Source organism: Ambystoma mexicanum, chromosome 9, assembly GCF_040938575.1.
Source record: "Ambystoma mexicanum isolate Mex_15411 chromosome 9, UKY_AmexF1_1, whole genome shotgun sequence".
NCBI classification, from domain to species: domain Eukaryota; kingdom Metazoa; phylum Chordata; class Amphibia; order Caudata; family Ambystomatidae; genus Ambystoma; species Ambystoma mexicanum.
In genome coordinates, this window is record NC_090931.1 from 182,588,057 (window position 1) to 182,605,634 (window position 17,578).

The window sequence follows — 17,578 nt, forward strand, 5'->3', positions numbered from 1 at the left end:
TCTTGGGGGTAGATCGTGTAGTTTCTCGATGAACTCTATGCAACCCCTTTGTTCGGTGGATAAGATCCATTTGTCGGATGTTATTCGACACTCCTACCAGGTTGACATGGGAAGGAAAGTGAACCAGAGCGTCATTCTTTTGAAGCAAAGGGCGCTCCCCTGGAGGATTGCCCTCTTCTGCAGCCTCTTCCCCTTCTGAACTGCTTTTGATAGGCTGATGGTTTTGCGCTTAGTTGACTCTAGTTTATAAACCAAGTACTTGTGCCTGGTAAATAGGCGGATTCAGCAGAAGTTCTGGCAAACGTTTGCGTACAAAAACCACAGAGTATTTGCCTATCCTCACTATTGAAAGCTCTTACTTGTGATCTGGCCGAATGTCTTGATTGTCTCATGCTTCTTTTTGGCATTTTCTAGGGTCTTATCAACCGCATTGCCAAAAAGAACACTGTTCTCAAGAGGCATGTTTAGCAGGGTGGCTTCCGTCTCTAGCATAAATTATGACCCTTGTAGCCAGGCATGTCTCTAGATAAAAGTACTTTCTGCTACCAGCCTGCCCACAGTCTCAGTTGAATCGAATGCATTTTTAATAACTGCGTTAGCATATAGCTTGCTTTCCAGTAGAACCCTGAGCATTTGTGATTTCAAAGGTTCTTGGGCGTCATGCTTAACCAGACACTCCATTTGATCCTAGTGTGCCCTGTTATAGCTGGCCATCAGGGACGTAGCGTTAGCAATACAAGTCTTGCATGCTGCAGAGGTTGCTACGGTTTTTGCTCTCCTTATCGGGTGAGGACTGTAAAGATGCAAAGGGAGTCCCAGCCCTCTCATGAGTGGTCTACACTACTAGCAAGCATGGCATAAGGTGACCCCTAATGTAGAAAGGGTCTACAGGCGCAGTTATAAAGTACTTTTCTATGGGGGGGGGGGGGGTTAATCTCTGCAGTGAGGGCAGGAGTGACAAGTGATGGAGTTGTTTTCCTCTTTACCCACTGTACTAAGATAATGTAATGCCCAATCTGCTTCTTTTCAATCATAATCTGTTCAAAGAAATCAGTGTCCTCCTCTGACTCATGAGTGTCTATCTTAAAATGTTCTGCATCCTTCTTTAACAGTTCATTGTATAAGATATGATCATCAGTAGGAGATGATGAAATAGGATCGTTGTTTATATCTGGAGAAGCCATAGGGTAGTTGTCTGTCAGGTTCTGTAACAGGATCTTCCTCAAGTGTGCCTTTCTCCTCATCAGATTGAGTCTCAACCTCAATGGGATCCTTGTATACTGGTGTTGTGGTCTGTTTTGTCTTTTTAAGAGTTTAAAAGACTTCTGTAAAAATATGCTTCCTCTTAATTGATGTTTCCCTAAGAAATCCATAAAAGAGGACATCTTATCAATTTCTTTTTCAAATCTTTCTTTTGTCCATGTGGTGGAAGGAGATTCTAGTGGAAAAGTAATCTCTGTCTCATTTTCCACAGATTCAGATACCCGGCGAGCACCCATTTTCTTCACAAAATCTAACATAGTGGCTTTTACCTCTGTGTGACTAGATTTGTGTTGTGTTGATTTTTGTGTAATTTTAATAGTCTGCACCGAAAATGATAATTTTGGTGCTTGAGAGGACTTGGAAATGTGGGATGAGTGTGATACACTGGAGGCTGAATGCTTTTTTTCCGATTATTGTTTTGGCGCAGGCACATGCGCCGAAACATGTGTGGAGTGTTTTATGCAGGTCACTGTGTAGACTTCTCGGCATAGATAAATCTGTTACCGACTTCTTGTGTCCGTGCTTAATATGTTAAGCTCTTTAGTCTGCAGTGGTAGCCTCTGTAGCTGGGTTTGAAGCCTGCTTTTCTAAACTGGGGACTGGCTTATGGGAATCAATTAACTGCCTAATGATTGTCTACTCGGTTTCGCTTTCGAAACCTGGACGGCCTTGTTTAGCCTTGATGGTTTCTGCGATCGCGGAAGGCTCGACGGATGCCTCAGGCTGCATCGGATGGGACGTCCAATGCTTCAACCGTTGATCTCCGAGCGTCCTTGTTTTAAAGAGCTTGCAAGCTCGACACCTCTTTTCCTGGTGATCAGGAGGGAGACAATAATTACACACACTGTGTGCATCTCTCCAGGGGAATTTCATTTTACAGGAGAGACAACATTTAAATGGAGTATTTTCCATTGTCGAAGTTGGAGGACAGGGAGACTATTTTAAATAAGGGGAAATTTATGGAGAAATTCTACAACAGAAAAAGTTGTGTAATGTGTTTCCCCCCACTCTACCTACTGTAATGCCTGAGCAGGCCCGGAGATGTCGCCGATAGCTGATTCGCCCAAGTGGCAGGCGTGTAGGCTGGGGTGATCATCGGTGTCAATCTAACAATATTAATAATCTTCAAAATATCGTTCTGTCTCGAGCAGAACAATAGTAAGTCTAAGAACTCGACGTGTAGTGACTAACCCGATGAAGGAAAAAAAACAATCTGAGGACCTCAACCTGTGAGGGGTCATGTGCACTGTACACGCCACACTAGAGACAGCATTATGGGGACGCCCTGTTTTCGATTTAGGAAAGAAATAATGTTATAATACGCACCAACTGCTAGATGTTGACCTATGCAAGGCATGTGTTTCTAAGCAGATCCAAAAGCCTCAGAAATATATATATATGGGATACATTACTCACCGTAATCGTATTTCTGATGTTTGTATCTGCTTAGATTCACATGCTGTGCATGGGCCGACATCTAGTGGAAGCTATGGAGTATTACAGTTTGTTTTTCGAAACTCAAAAATGGGCGTCGACACAGGGCGTACCAGTAATACTATCCCTAGTGTGACGTCCACTGTACCCATGATCCCTCACGCGTGTAGGACCCTCAGATTGTATTTTTTCTGACATGAGGTAGCATGAGGAGAAGCGCGAGTACAGATAATCCAAGCAGATAGAAAGAAAGGTAAGACTACAAGCCTCCATGCGCCTTCTCTCAGAGGGGAGGAAGGGTGGGTCGCATGTGAATCTAAGGAGATACAAGCATCAGAAATACGATTACGGTGAGTAATGTATCCCTTCTGAGGCTTGTGGAATCTGCTTAGATCACATGCTGTGCATAGATTAGCGAGCAGTACCTGAAGGAGATGGGATGTTAGAAGGGTCATGAGCAAATAAATGTCTTAGAACCGCTTGTCCCACTTGGGTATCTGTCTTGGAATGGGTGTCAATGCAGTAGTGCTGAGTAAAAGTGTGAATAGAGCTCCAAGTAGCTGCTTTGCAAATGGTGTCAAGGGGTACATTTGCAATGAAAGCCAGAGTGGCCCCAATGCCTCTAGTATAGTGGGCTCTTGGCGTGAAAGGTAGAGTTTTTTCAGAAAGGGTGTAACACAGCTGGATACAGTTAATAATCCACTTAGAGATGGCACCTTTAGAGACGCGATCCCCCTCTCTGCCTGTAGCTACGGAGACAAACAGTTGGTCTGTTTTCCTTAGCGGTCTGGTCTTGTTTACATAGTAGAGGACCGCCCTACGCACATCTAGGGTGTGTAGTTTCACCTCAGCCGAGCTCTGTGGGTCTTGGAAGAAAGCCAGAAGCTCGATGGACTGGTTCACGTGGAATTTAGAAATAAACTTAGGTGAGAACCTAGGGTGTGTGCGTAAAACCAGTTTATCTTTATGAACTGTAAAGAAAGGATCTTGCACTGACTAGAGCCTGCATTTCACTGACCCTTCTTATAGATGTAATAGCTACAAAGAAGGCCATTTTATAAGTCAGGTGTTTGAGACTGCTTTTATGCATGGGCGCGAAAGGGAGGCCCATGAGCTTAGATAGCACCACATTAAGGTCCCATCCTGGTGGTGGGTTTGAAATAGGAGGGTGAAGTCTCTTTACTCCTTCCATGAAGGCTTTAACTACTGGTACTTTCCACCACAACACCTTGTTATGGGAGGTGGTGTATGCTGACAGAGCTGCCAGGTGTACCTTTAGTGAGTTAAAAACCAGTCCTGCATCCAGCAGGTGGAGCATGTATGTGACAATTGTTGAAGGAGTGCAATCAACCGGGTTGATATGCTTATTTTGGCACCAGATAACAAATCTTTTCCATTTGTCAAAGTAGCAGTGCCTCGTGTTTGGCTTCCTATATTCTTTTAGGATGTCCATACATCTCTGTGGTAAATTGAGATGTCCAAACTCTATGACCTCAGGAGCCATGCTGCCAGGTTCAATGAGTTGGGTTGAGGATGCACCCTGTGCCCTTGGTGCTGGGACAGTAGGTTGTACCAGCCTGGGAGTCTGATGGGTTCGCACACTGCTAGTCTGCGTAGGTGTGGGAACCACGGTTGTCTGGCCCACATGGGAGCAACTAGGACGAGCATCATCGATTCTCTGTTCATCTTGTTGACCACCTTCCTAATGAGAGGAGTTGGTGGAAAAGCGTACGCAAACATCCCTGACCAGTTCATCCACAGGGCGTTCCCCTGGGAGTCTGGTTGGGGGGAACCTGGATGCAAATCCTGGGCATTGTCTGTTTTCGCTTGTGGCGAATAGGTCTATAGTGGGGGAACCCCACTGAGAGAAGATATCTTCTACGATTTCTCTGTGTAGACACCATTCGTGTTCCTCTGGAAGGGAGTCTCTGCTCAAAGCATCCGCCAGAGAATTGAGATCCCCTGGAACATGTTGAGATGACAGGAAGATGTTCCGTCTGAGTGCCCATATCCAAATTTTCTGGGCAAGCTTGGACAGATTTGGCGAACAAGTCCCTCCTTGCTTGTTCAGGTAAAACATGGCTGTAGTGCTGTCCGTCCGGATCTGCACTGACAGATTCTGCAGGTAGGACTCGAACGCTTGAAGCGCTCTGAATACCGCCAGAAGCTCTAGTAGGTGGTTGATATGATTCTTGGCCACTGAGTGAGACCAGAGACCCTGAGCTGTGTGGTGGAGATAGTGAGCTCCCCACCATGTCAGGCATGCATCGGTTGTGACTACCGCCTGTATTTCAGGATCGTAAAAGGGTTTCCCCGTGGACAGATTTTCTCTTGTCCACCAGTGAAGGCTATGTACAAGTGTTGGCGAAACGACCACTAGATCGTCCCACTGACCACTTGCCTGAGACCACTGTTTCGCCAACCATTCCTGCATGGGACGCATGCGCAGGCGCGCGTGGGGGACCAGGTAAATACATGACGCCATCATACCCAGCAAACGCATTGCTTTGCGTACCGTTATCTGGCAACCAGCCTGATAATGCGGAATTTGCAGTAGTATATTCCAAATTCTTTCCTCTGATGGAAAGGCCAACCCCTCTTGAGTGTCTAGGATAGCTCCTAGGAGCTGTTTGGAGGTGCTTGGCACCAGACTCGACTTCTTCTCGTTTATTGAGAAACCCAATTCGAAGAGGAAGTCGATCGTCCTTTGAATGTTTGTTCTGCAAATTACTGGGGTCTCCCACGTGATGAGCCAGTTGTCCAGGTAAGGGTACACCGGGATTGCCTCCCTGCGTAGGTGTGCTGCCGCCACCTCCAGTACCTTGGTGAATACCCTTGGAGCCGAAGCTATCCCGAAGGGTAGTACCTTGAACTGGTAGTGCCGACTGTCCACCTTGAAGCGCAAGTACTTTCTGTGCACTGGGAACATGGAAATATGAAAATAGGCATCGTTCATGTCCAATGTTGCCATGTAATCCCCCTTTTTTTAGGAGGGGGATTATCTCTTGGAGAGTATTCATGTGAAATTTTTGGGGCTTGACATACTTGTTTGCAGGCCTTAAGTCCAATACTGGGCGCATTGTCAAATCTTTTTTGGCACAAGGAAGTAATAAATACCCTTGTTTACCTGGTGTCCCGGGACGAGTTCTATCGCGTCCTTTGCTAGCAGATTGACGATCTCCTCGAGGAGGATCTTCTGGTGGTCCAAAGAATGTATTTTATGTCGTGGAGGATGGTTTCGGGGACGCTCTAACAGTTCTATGCAGTACCCTGCGGATACTGTGGACAGCACCCATCTGTCTGATGTAATCCCTTCCCAAGCTTGGGTGAAGTTGGAAATGCGTCCCCCTTCTGGGGTTGCGTGAGAAGGGACCCTGAACGGAGCGTCACTGTTTTGGTGGAGGCGTGCCGCCGCCTCTACTGGGGCTGCCTCTACCTTTACCACGTCGTCTTTTATTACCCCTGCCGTAACCCTGAGTAGACTGCTGGTTGTTATTGTTCCATGGTGTACCCTGCCCCTGGGAATAGTTAGATCCTCTCTGGGAATTTTGTCAGCGTGGGCGACGAAAATTGCCATTCCCTCTCTGATTAGGGGGTTTATTGGTTAGTTGGCCTAGGGATTTGAGTGTCTCATACTTATCCTTTGCAGCGCGTCCTCGACCGCCTTACCAAACAACAGATCCGGCTACACTGGTTTATCTAACAATGATGCTTGGGTTTCAGCCTTGAATCCAGACTGCCATAACCAAGCGTGTCTCTTGATAACAGTCCCTTCCGCTATCAATCTGCCAGCGTTATCCGCGGCATCAAAGGTTGCTTTTAAAATGCAACCGGACACGGCTCTTCCCTCAGCAGAAACTCGTGCCAATTGGCTCTTTAAGGGTTCTGGGGCGGAGTCTATGAGTGCAGCGACTTCTTCCCACTAGTGGCCGTTGTACCTGGCCAACAGGGTGGTGGAGTTGGCAATCCTTGCCTGGTAGGCGGAAGTGGAGGCTACCTTCCCGCCTAACCCATATAGTTTCTTGCTCTCCTTGTCGGGAGAAGCTTCGGACGATGACAAGGGTGTTCCCGCCCTCTTACGGGTGTTTGCAACTACTAGGGAGTCCGGCTTCAGATGCCCCCTTATGTATAGTGGGTCTGATTGGGCTGCCCTGAAAAGTTTCTCAATCCTTGGGTTCACTGCCCTGGTGAGGTTGGGATTTACAAGTGAAGGGTCTATTCTTCTCTGAATAGACTTAAGGATAGCGATGGCCTGCGCAACAGGTCTCCTTTCTCCTACTAACTCCTCGGCGAAGTCCCTCTCTTCCTGGGCACCCTGGGTGTTAATGTGGAAGTGTTCTGCCGCTCGGGACAGAACTTCATTCGGGTGAGGTTGGTTGTCGACAGGGGAGTCGGTAACCGGGGGTTCTTTTTCTACCGGGGAATCTACTCTGTAGGTTTCAGGGTCTTCCTCTGCCTCTTCTTGGTCCTCATCATCCCCATAGTAGCCCGTACCAGTTTGCTCTTCCAACATGCCCAAATCTGGATCCTCACAAAAGGAAGTATCCCCTTGATATTGAGAGTAGGGCTATATATAGAAGGGGTCCGAAGACCGCGTTGGGGCTTCAAACCGGGACTTCTTACTTGGAGGTAGAGACTGAGGGTGCTGACCCGTCGGGAGTATAAGAGAGAAAGTGTTCAGGGTTTTTTGCGTAAAAATCTGCCAATGATGACATCCTTGACATAACCCTGTCTATGTCATCACTAGACCATTCTCTAGAACTGGGAATGACCCTTTCTGGAACTTTCTCCGCCTTAGCCTGACTAGACTTAATGGTTTTAGCAGGGGTCTTTGGGATAACAGAAGACTGGGGCTTGTATGTCTGTTTAAGTGGAGTGGAAAGTCTTAGAGGTGTGGAAGGAGGCTGAGACTGCTTCCTTTGTTGTTTTCCCCCCTCCCCGTGGCTGGAAGAGTGTTTTCCCTGCCTTTTCGCCCCTTTGGAGCCTTCCGACGCCTGGCGTCGAGGTTCGGGGGTAGTGTCCCCATCTTTAGAACGTGGAGGTAGGGACTCGGGGCCGGCGTCGAGTGTGGAAGTTCGGTGACTCGACGTTGGGGTGGAGAATGGGGAAAATATAACGATATTTTGCAAAAGTATGGCTAAGGCCAGGGAACTCCGCGAAATGCTTCCGACCAGTATGGCGGAAAAAAACAATCTGAGGGTCCTACACGCGTGAGGGATCATGGGCACAGTGGACGTCACACTAGGGATAGTATTACTGGCACGCCCTGTGTCGACGCCCATTTTCGAGTTTCGAAAAACAAACTAATACTCCGCAGCTTCCACTGGATGTCGGCCTATGCACAGCATGTGATCTAAGCAGATTCCACAAGCCTCAGAAATATATATATGATAGATGCTTTCCTTAGGGTTTACCTGCCTAGAGTGATGAGATCAAATAAATGTGTATATTGTTGTAAAACTGCGGTACTCCATTACTTGACTGTCTCTATGTGTGGTTAACTACTTACATATCACCCAAGTAGCTACGGACGTCAGCCTTACTGCTCAGCTCATATTACCTTAAGGGCTCAATTCAAAGACCCATGTAAAATTAGAAGTGTTACGTGGAGGAACAACACTTTTCCTAAAAGCACCATGTTCTGTAATCAATAGAAGGATCAAGTTACTTACCTGTAACTCCTGTTCTCCAACATGGGTCTGGCATGGATTCACATGCTTATGAATATTACCCGCCGTCAGGCTGAGAATCCTGAGTAAAAGAAAGCAGTTTTGCTTTAAACTGAAAACGGCGTGTCTCCTCTATAACCAATCACTGTCCTTTGGGTTATACTGCCCCTAGCCAATGACACTCGTCCACCTAGGCTCCACCACTGGTGGCCATCTTCAGATTTGGTAGAGCACGTAAAGTGGCAGTATGAATCAAGAAGAGCCACAGATGGGAAGGAAGGAGGGTTTGCATGTGAATCCATGCCAGACACGTAAGTAACTTGTTCCTTCTCCAGCAAGGGGGCTGGCATGGATTCACATGCTCATGAATACCATTATACAGTAGCACATATACAGAACCACATGAGGTGGCAAGGCTAAACAGAAGTAACACACTTACCCCTGGAACAGACTCACCTCAGGCAAACAGGTTGCGTAGAACCAGTTGGCCAACCAGGGACTGCTCCCTGGAATCCATGTCGAGACAGTGGAATCTCGTGAAGGTATGGGTGGACATCCACGCAGCAGCCCTGCAAATGTCGAGCAGGGGAACACTAGAGAGAAACACCGTTGCTGCTGCAATGGCTCTGGTGGAATGGGGTCTCGGCTGCCCTGTAAGAGGTCTGTTGGCCAGACGATGACAGTGCATGATGCAGCCGAAAAGCCACCTGGTAATGGAAGCCTTAGACAGGGCCTTCCCATACCCCATTGATGAAGAGTTGAGTTGTCTTCCGAAAATCGTTCGTGTGTGCCACATACTTCAAGGCACGAGCAACGTCCAAAGAACGCAACGCACTCAGCAGGCGTAGAAGGGTTCAGAAAGAAAACAGGCAGAACCAAAGGATTGTTGGAACTCCGAGGGGTTCCATGTGTTCAAATCGCGGCAGAAATGGCTGTGAACACAAAATATCGCAGCAAAAATGCTGTGGTTTTGTGCCGCAATCCATGCAAAGATGCGGGAGACACGCCCGCATCCCCTTGACCCATTATACCATTTAAGAGAAGTGGGGGACACCCCCGCTCCACTAAGTGGTGTAATGGGGTACACCTTTAAAGGATCAAACCACAGTATTTTTGCTGCAATTTTTTGTTCAGGCAACATTTTTGCTGCGATTTTATCACTGCATACCCTCCGAGGGGATATTTGGCATAAAGGTGGGGTGGGTCCGCAGCACCACCCGTGTGGCGTGGAAGGTCAAGTACAGCTGCTAGCAGGAGAGGGCCTGGATCTCCCCGACCTGTCTGGCTGACTTGATGGCCACTAGGAAAGCCATCTTCCATGAGAGGAATTTCAAAAGGAGCCTGATGCATCGATTCAATTGGAGGCCCCATGAGCTTAGTCAAAACCATGTTGAGCTCCAAAACCGGAAAAGTTCTGAAGAGGCCTTTGAGGAACTCCTTGACGAGCCTGTGCGACCACAGGGAGGGTTTAGCAGGCACCCAGGTGTACCGGGATATGGCAGTTACATGCACTTATATAGAGATGTGAGTCCGGACAGCCTTGGCAAGCGAAAGCAGGTATGGGAGGAGCAGCAGAGATGTAATTCGCAGAGGCGTAATCCTGTGAGTCCTGCACTACACTATGAAGCACTTCCATTTGTAACCAAAGCAAGACAGCATAGAGGAAGTTCTGGCCTTGCACAGGATCTGTTTGCATTCCAGCGGAAGGGAATAATGCCCAAACCCTAGGGCTGCAGGAGCCAGGCGCGAGGCTCAGCGATGCTGGGTTGTGGTGCAGTATTTTCTTAATTTTCTCTGGAGAGAAGATCGGGAACAGGAGGCAGCCGGATGGACAGAGCCACTGACAGATGGAGCAGGTCCGGGTACCAAATTTGTCGCGGCCACGCCAGAGCAATGAGAATCATCCTGCAATGGCAATGTCGGAGTGTGTTGATCACAAGTAGCAGCAGCGAAATTGGCAGAAAGGCGTACAGGGAGAGCACGTCCAACAGGAACGAGAAGGCATCCTCCCGGCTCCTCGCTTGAGGATACCTGCTGGCGAATCTCTGGCACTTGGAGTAGGCCGCTGTTGTGAAGAGGTTGATCTGGGCATGACCCCACTTGCGTAAGAGAAGGGATACTTGAGTCTGCTGAAGTTCCTACTCGTGGCAGGATCACAGCTCCCTGCTGAGCGAGTCTGCAATGGTGTTCTTGGTGCCTGCCAGGTGGAAGGGAACGAGGAACATGTCCTGAAGAATGGCCTAGTGCCACAGAGACTGGGCTTCCAGGGAGAACGGAGTAGAGAGCGCCCCGCTCTGCTTCCGTATGTAGAACATGGTGGTGGTGTTGTCTGTGAAGATCTGCACCACCTTTCCCTGTAGCTGAGGTTAGAAAGATTTGAGAGCCCAGAAGACTGCACTGAGTTCTAGGACTTTAATGTGCAGGTCTTTCTCTTACGGGAGCCAGAGGCATCTGGCGTGCGAGTTTCCTGTGTGGGCCGTCCACCCTTCCAAGGAGGCATCCGTGGTGACCGTGGCCTAGTGTGGTGGGGGCTGAAATGGAGCTCCTTGGGAGAGATGTGGGCACATACCCCACCATCATAGAGCTTGACGGAACTCCTATGTGAGGGTGATCTTGTCCGTCCAAGAGCCTGTGATCTGCAGCCAACTTGCCCTGGAAAACTTCTAGAGAGGCCTCATCTGGAGCCTGCAAAAGGGAACAAGATGGATGCAGGAGGAAATCATGCCCAACAGTGACTTGATGGAGCATACTGTTGCGACGGGTGCTGCTGACAGCCGGTGAACCGTGCCCAGGATGGCCTTCACCCTCTCCTCCGAGGGGGTTGCTAAGCATGCAACCGTGTCGAGGCGGGCGCCCAGGAACAGAGCGGTCCGCAATGGCACTACGCAGGTCTTATGATAATTTTACCGGGAGCGGATGAGCCAGTCATCCAGAGAAGGGTATACGTGGAAGGCCTTTCTGCATAAATGCGCCACCATCATGGCCAAGTACTTCGTAAACACTCTTGGAGCTGATTTCAGGCCGAAGGGCAGGGCCTTGAACTGGTTGTACTGTTCCTGAACCACAAAAAGCAGGAACTTCCAATGCTTCCGGTGAATTCGGAATGTGAAAGTATGCATACTCCAGGTCCAGAGTTGCCACAAAGTGCCCTTCCTCCAGCTTCAAAGTGACCATCCTGAACTTTTGGGACTTTAAGTACTTGTTGAGGCGTCTCAAGTCCAGGATCGGCCGCCACCCTCCTGATCTTTTCCGTATCAGAAAGTATCTGGAGTACACTACCAAGCCCTGAAGTCATAGGCTCTATTTCCCCTTTTCTTAACATAGCCTGAACCTCCTGCCACAGTTCAGCCATGTGCAGATCTTGATGTGCTATAGAAGGAACGCAAGGGCAACTGTTGAAATTCTAGGGGGTGCCCTTGTTGAAGAACGTCCAGCACCCATTTGTCCGTGGCAATGGTCTTCCATTGTTCGACAAACTTCGCTAGCCGGCCTCCCACTGGGGTGCGAAAGTGGGAGCCCGGATCCATGGTTGATTCAGGCTTGCTTGGGCGTCTGCATACTGGCCCGTGGGCGACGACAAGGCTGGCTTCTGCTGGCGTAGGCCTGGCAGCACCCCTGTAGAGTGGAGGAGTGGACAGACTGACGATAGGGGGTAGAGTACCCCTTGGAGGACCTTCCCTCTGGAGGAATGAAAGGACAACAATCTCCACTGCTGCAGGGTCCCCAGTGAGTGTGCTGTCTCCGAATCATCTTTATAGCTTGGCGTGCCTTGTCCACTGCCTTTCCAAACAAATTGTCCCCATTGAAAGGCATGTCCACAACCTTGGACTGTACATTCGCTCTGAAGTTTGTAGCTTTCAACCAGCCCTGGCATCGGAGGGCCACCCCATTGCGCATCTGGCGGAACCCAGAGTCTGGTATATCCAGAGCCAATGTGATGGCGTGGTCCCAAGCAACCTCGCCTTCCTAGAACAGGGCCAGGGCTTCGGCCTTCTTTTCGTCCAGCAGGAAATCCAATCTACGCGTAAATGAGTTGTTTCCCTAACACATCCAGTTTCTTGCCCTCATGGTCCAGGGGCACCATGTAAGAGGACGATGGATTGGACAAGCGTTTCCTGGTGGCGCCCGACACCTCTGAGTCTGGAGAAGGCTGTGACCCCAGGCATCTGGGGGCTGAGTCCAGGACTCTGTTCTTTATCTCCAGCCTGTCTCTCTAGGAAGGCGTGGTACTTGGCATCTTCATAAAGGCCAAAAGTTCCTGCCAGACGTCATCCCACAAAGGAACCGACATGACGGTCTTCCTCAAGGACTCACAGTGCTGAAAGAGTAATCCCTCTTTCTTCTTTTCCTTCGGCACCAGACTGAAGAGCTTGAACGCCCTCGAGATCATGGCGTGTAATGAGCCAATCTCATACGGTGGGGAAGCCCTGGCGGGCTCGTCGGTACCCAGAGGTTCTCAGTCAGCAGTGACAAACCCAACACTGAAATGTGCAGTAAAAATCTGAAGATGGCCACCAGGAGTGGAGTTTAGGAGGACGAGTGTCATTGGCTAGGGGTAGTATGACCCAAAGGACAGTGATTGGTTATAGAGGAGACGAGCAGTTTTCATTTTAAAGCGAAACAGTTTTCTTTTACCGTGGATTCCCAGCCTTACGATGGGGAATATTCATGAGCATGTGAGCCCATGCTGGAAAATGTGGCCTACTGACATAAAAGCCTCGACTCTTGCTTGTCCCTGACTTACGGCCTGACAACTGTTCTAGTGACTGTTGTTAGGAAAGATTTCTCTTTTAGCAACTTTACCTGCATAGTTTCTACGGACCCCAAATATTTTTGCTTTGTTTTTTAACCTGTTCTGAAATTTTGAGGGGATGTAAAGCCCTGAGCTTCACTTGCTCTCCTTTTTGCTCATTTGTTATGGGAAAACTGATCAGTTCCTCAGACTAAGTGCTGGGAAACTATGCTTCCCTTTTATCTTTTACATTTTTGTAACTTTTCAACATTGCACACATCATCTTACAATACAGTGTAACAGGAATACTTTTGTATCACCCTAGCCTTTTACAATTGGGATTTTTGGTTACTTGTATATATTTTTTCCCATTTGTGCTATTTCTAGTGTGCACATTTGCGTTTACCATGTATGGCTACTAAACATGGCGAGTGCCCTAAATTAGTCACGCCACAAGATTCTCGTTTGTTCTTTGGCCATATTGAAGTTTGCCTGTCTTCCTGCCTTATCAGGTCAGGAAGTCTCTTATAAAGGTAATGTATTTGCCCAGGAAATCTGTTGTTTTCGTGGGCTAGTTCTGCATTTGTGTTTCTGTGGCCCAAGAAGTGAGTGGAACTGTCTAATCCCTCTCCATATCTGTGGTGCCGGAAAGTCTGGGTGTGCGACATGAGTGATTGGACAAATACTGGCTGTTTGAATGGTGCAGATCCTTACCATTGGTGCGCATGGAGCTGCTTCGAGGCTAAATTTGGATAAGAAGAGGACTCCTGCAGCCATTTCCTGAGATCAGCATTGGAGCCAAGAATCACTCGTAGATGAACATCTGACAGAATATCTGTAGAAGATTCCTGAAGAGGCCGGGCATCCGTTCCTACATCTGGCACAGTGAAGACCTGTTGGACTACCTGATCTGCAAAGGTCCTGTGCAGCGCTTCAACCCTTGGACTGGTGGGACCAACCAGTCTCAAAGTATTTGCAATGATCCAGCTATCCTGTGCCTTCAGAAATGTCCCTGGACCACCCAGCGGACTATCCAGCTCTACAGTGGGTTACATCGCCAGAACCGCCACCATCTCGCGGTTGCACCCAGAACTTTGGTGGTCGGCAGTATGTGGTATAGGTCGCCTTCCCTGAGATTTTCAGCCTCACAGCCTCTGGAGAAGCTTCATCAGTGTCACCAGGATTGGTGATATCCTCGTCAGAGAACGTATAATCCGATTCGCCACCCTCCCCTAACTCCTCACCTTCGTCTCTTCTTCCAGTACCCTTCTTCCCTTTACTTCTTGGTCGCTCCTTTTTTTTATGTAGGTAGGGGCGCCCACGGAAGGAAGCCACCGTGTTACCCGAAAAGGGTTTCCGGTGCCTCCTCCCGGGAACGCCGGTAAGGGGAAAAAGCCAAAAGGCACAAAAAACCCTGAAGCGACCTGCGTGACTCTCCTTCGGAATGAGCTGGAATGTGCTGGAATGCAGTCGGCTGAAGCAGATACTGCGTGGTTATTAGGATGAAGCTCCGAAGGAAGGTAGGCAGTAAGTAGAACGGAAACTCACAGGGAGAACCAAGTCCAAAGGTGAAGCACAATGAATAGGCAGTCCTTAAACAGACCGGGATCTGGTACACGGGAGATCACAGAGGGAGGTATCCGAATCAGAAGAATCAGCTATCCAAGAAAACAGGCCTAGGTCTGGTACACAAAGAGGCAGGAAGGAGGAGAAAACAGGAAGGGGGAATAGAAGAAGGAAAAAACAAGGGCGGAAGGCAAGACAAGGGGAATAGGAAAAGGACCCGATAGAATTCGGGTATAACCAGCAGTGAGTGAGAGCAGGCGAAAAAGCAGACAGCACTAACGGAGGAAAGCGGAAGCGTTGCAACGCGTACACAACCCGGAAGGAGCTGTATTTATACTCCGGGCCGCGTAAGCGCGCATACGCACGGGCGTAGCTGAAAGTGGGCGTGACAGGCTACCAGCGTGCACGGCCGGATAATGTCCGCGCCGCCAGCGGTTCCACAGGCGCCAAGTACCGCGTGGCATGACAGTATGCCCCCTCCCAAGGGACCCTCCCCCTGGTTTGCCCGGATGGTAAAAGTGGAATTTGCGCAACAGTGTACGGGCAGAAATATGGGAGATGGGTTCCCAGGAATTCTCAGAGGAGGGGAAGCCCTTCCATCGTACAAGGTATTCTAGTTTGCCTCTACGATATCTGGAGTCGCATATTTGAGCTACCTCGTATTCTTCCGGAGTGGAATCCTGAGGAACAGTAACTCTCTCAGCTTGACGCCTCCAGGTATCAACATGAAAGGGCTTAAGCTGAGACGCATGAAAGACAGGATGAACTCTGTTCAGGCTGGCAGGAAGTTTAAGACGGAAGGCCACAGGGTTGATCCTTTGTACAATCTTATAAGGCCCTAAAAACTTCGGGGATAGTTTGGATGGATGGGCCCAACGAGGTAAGTATCTCGTAGAAAGCATTACCCTGGAACCAACCTCCCAACCTGGCACGGGTTGACGATGTCTGTTGGCTTGGGACCTATAGCGTTCCTGCGCTGCCTGAAGGCTTTCCATAGCCTTCTTGTGTATCTCTTTAAGGCGGGCGAGTGAGGAATCTACAGATGGTATATTAGTAGAAAGACAGGAGATAGGAAGAATAGACCGGGGATGGTAGCCATAATTACAGAAAAATGGACTAACCCCTAGAGCTGAGTGTACGGAATTGTTGTAGGAGAATTCGGCCAGAGCCAATAACGAGTGCCAGTTGTCTTGTTGGGAATTAGTAAAACACCTTAAGTATTGTTCTAGAGTTCCGTTTAGCTGTTCAGTTTGTCCATTAGACTGGGGGTGAAACCCCGACGTGAGAGCTCTTTCAATCCCCAGCCGCTCACAGAGAGCCTTCCAGAAATGAGAGGTGTACTGACTTCCCCTGTCAGAGATGATCTTAGAGGGCATACCGTGCAGTCTAAAGATGTCTTGGAGAAATACTTCGGCCATGTTGGCTGCAGTGGGAACTCCGGGCAAAGGGGAAAAGTGAGCCATTTTAGTGAATGAATCAACCACCACCATTATACATGTGCACCCCTGTGAGATGGGAAGATCCACAATGAAATCAGTAGAGATTGAGCTCCAGGGGCCATCAGGCACAGCACAAGGTTCGAGTAATCCTATAGGTCGTTGACGAGGGGATTTACTTCGGAGGCAGATGATACAGGATTGAATATAACGATCCACGTCCTTCCTCATTCTAGGCCAGTAGAAGTGACGACGAAGGAATTCCAGGGTGCCTATACCGCCCCGATGCCCAGCAAGTTTTGTGTCGTGACACCAGTTCAAGGCCATCTTGCGAAAGGCAGGCGTGGGTAGATAGAGTCTACCTTTGACCAGGTAAAGACCATCTCTAATTTCGTACGCCAAGCCTTTGGGATGTCTCTCTACTTCAAAGCGCCCTCCCGATTGATCTTTTACCTGACTGAGGAACGTCGAAACCATTCCGATGCTTCTGGGTCGGGGAAACATGTGTTCACGAGGAGACTCGGAATCGGGTAGGTAGTCACAACGCCGTGAAAGGGAGTCAGCCAACACATTCATCTTTCCTGGGATATAAGTGATGTGAAAATCGAATTGGGCGAAGAAATGAGCCCATCGGGCCTGTCGGGTGTTGTAGCACTCGAATTGCCTCAGGACTTGCAGGTTCTTGTGATCAGTCCGGATTGTAAATGGATACCTGCCTCCCTGAAGGAGATGCCGCCATTCCACACAAGCCGATTTCATTGCTAGTAATTCTCGTTCAATGACCGAGTAGTTTCTTTGACTGGCGTTAAGTGTCTTGGAGAAGTAGGCGACAGGATGCTCTACTCCCCGAACCTCTTGGAGAAGGACAGCTCCTATGGCAGCAGCAGAGGCGTCGGTCTCCAGAATGAAAGGCAGCTCCTGGTCAGGCTGTAGAAGTATGGGTGCAGTACAAAAGGCGTTCTTAAGATCCCCAAAGCTATCCTCGGCCTCAGCCGACCATCTGAACGGCACAGAAGATTTCTTGAGGAGAGTAGTGATGGGCAGGATCTTCTGGGAGAAATTGGGAATGAACCTACGATAGAAGTTCGCCAGACCCAGGAATCTTTGAATTTCTTTCACTGAAGAGGGTGAAGGCCATTCTAGGATGGATGACACCTTGTGGGGGTCCATTGAGATACCCTGACTGGACAAGATATAACCCAGATAAGGTATGGATGAAGCGGAGAAAACACATTTTGCAAGTTTGACTGATAAGTGATTGTCCTTAAGCCTAAGGAAAACTTCCTTGACATGTTCCTCGTGTTCTTTGGCATTGTTGGAAAATACTAGAATATCGTCAAGATACACTAGAGTTGTTTGGCACAACAAATCGGAGAACAGTCTGTCCATAAACCGTTGAAAAATAGAAGGGGCATTAACCAACCCAAATGACATGACCTGGTACTCAAAGAGCCCAAACGGAGTCCGGAAGGCAGTCT

At 48.8% G+C, this 17,578-nt stretch overlaps 1 protein-coding gene across 5 annotated transcripts in view; it reads right to left on the reverse strand.

Annotated features, from left to right (window-relative positions):
• The window catches only part of KMT2A (lysine methyltransferase 2A), a 2,049,111-nt gene that overhangs the window by 51,679 nt on the left and 1,979,854 nt on the right, over positions 1-17,578 (reverse strand). The gene's annotated exons all lie outside the window — the stretch shown is intronic.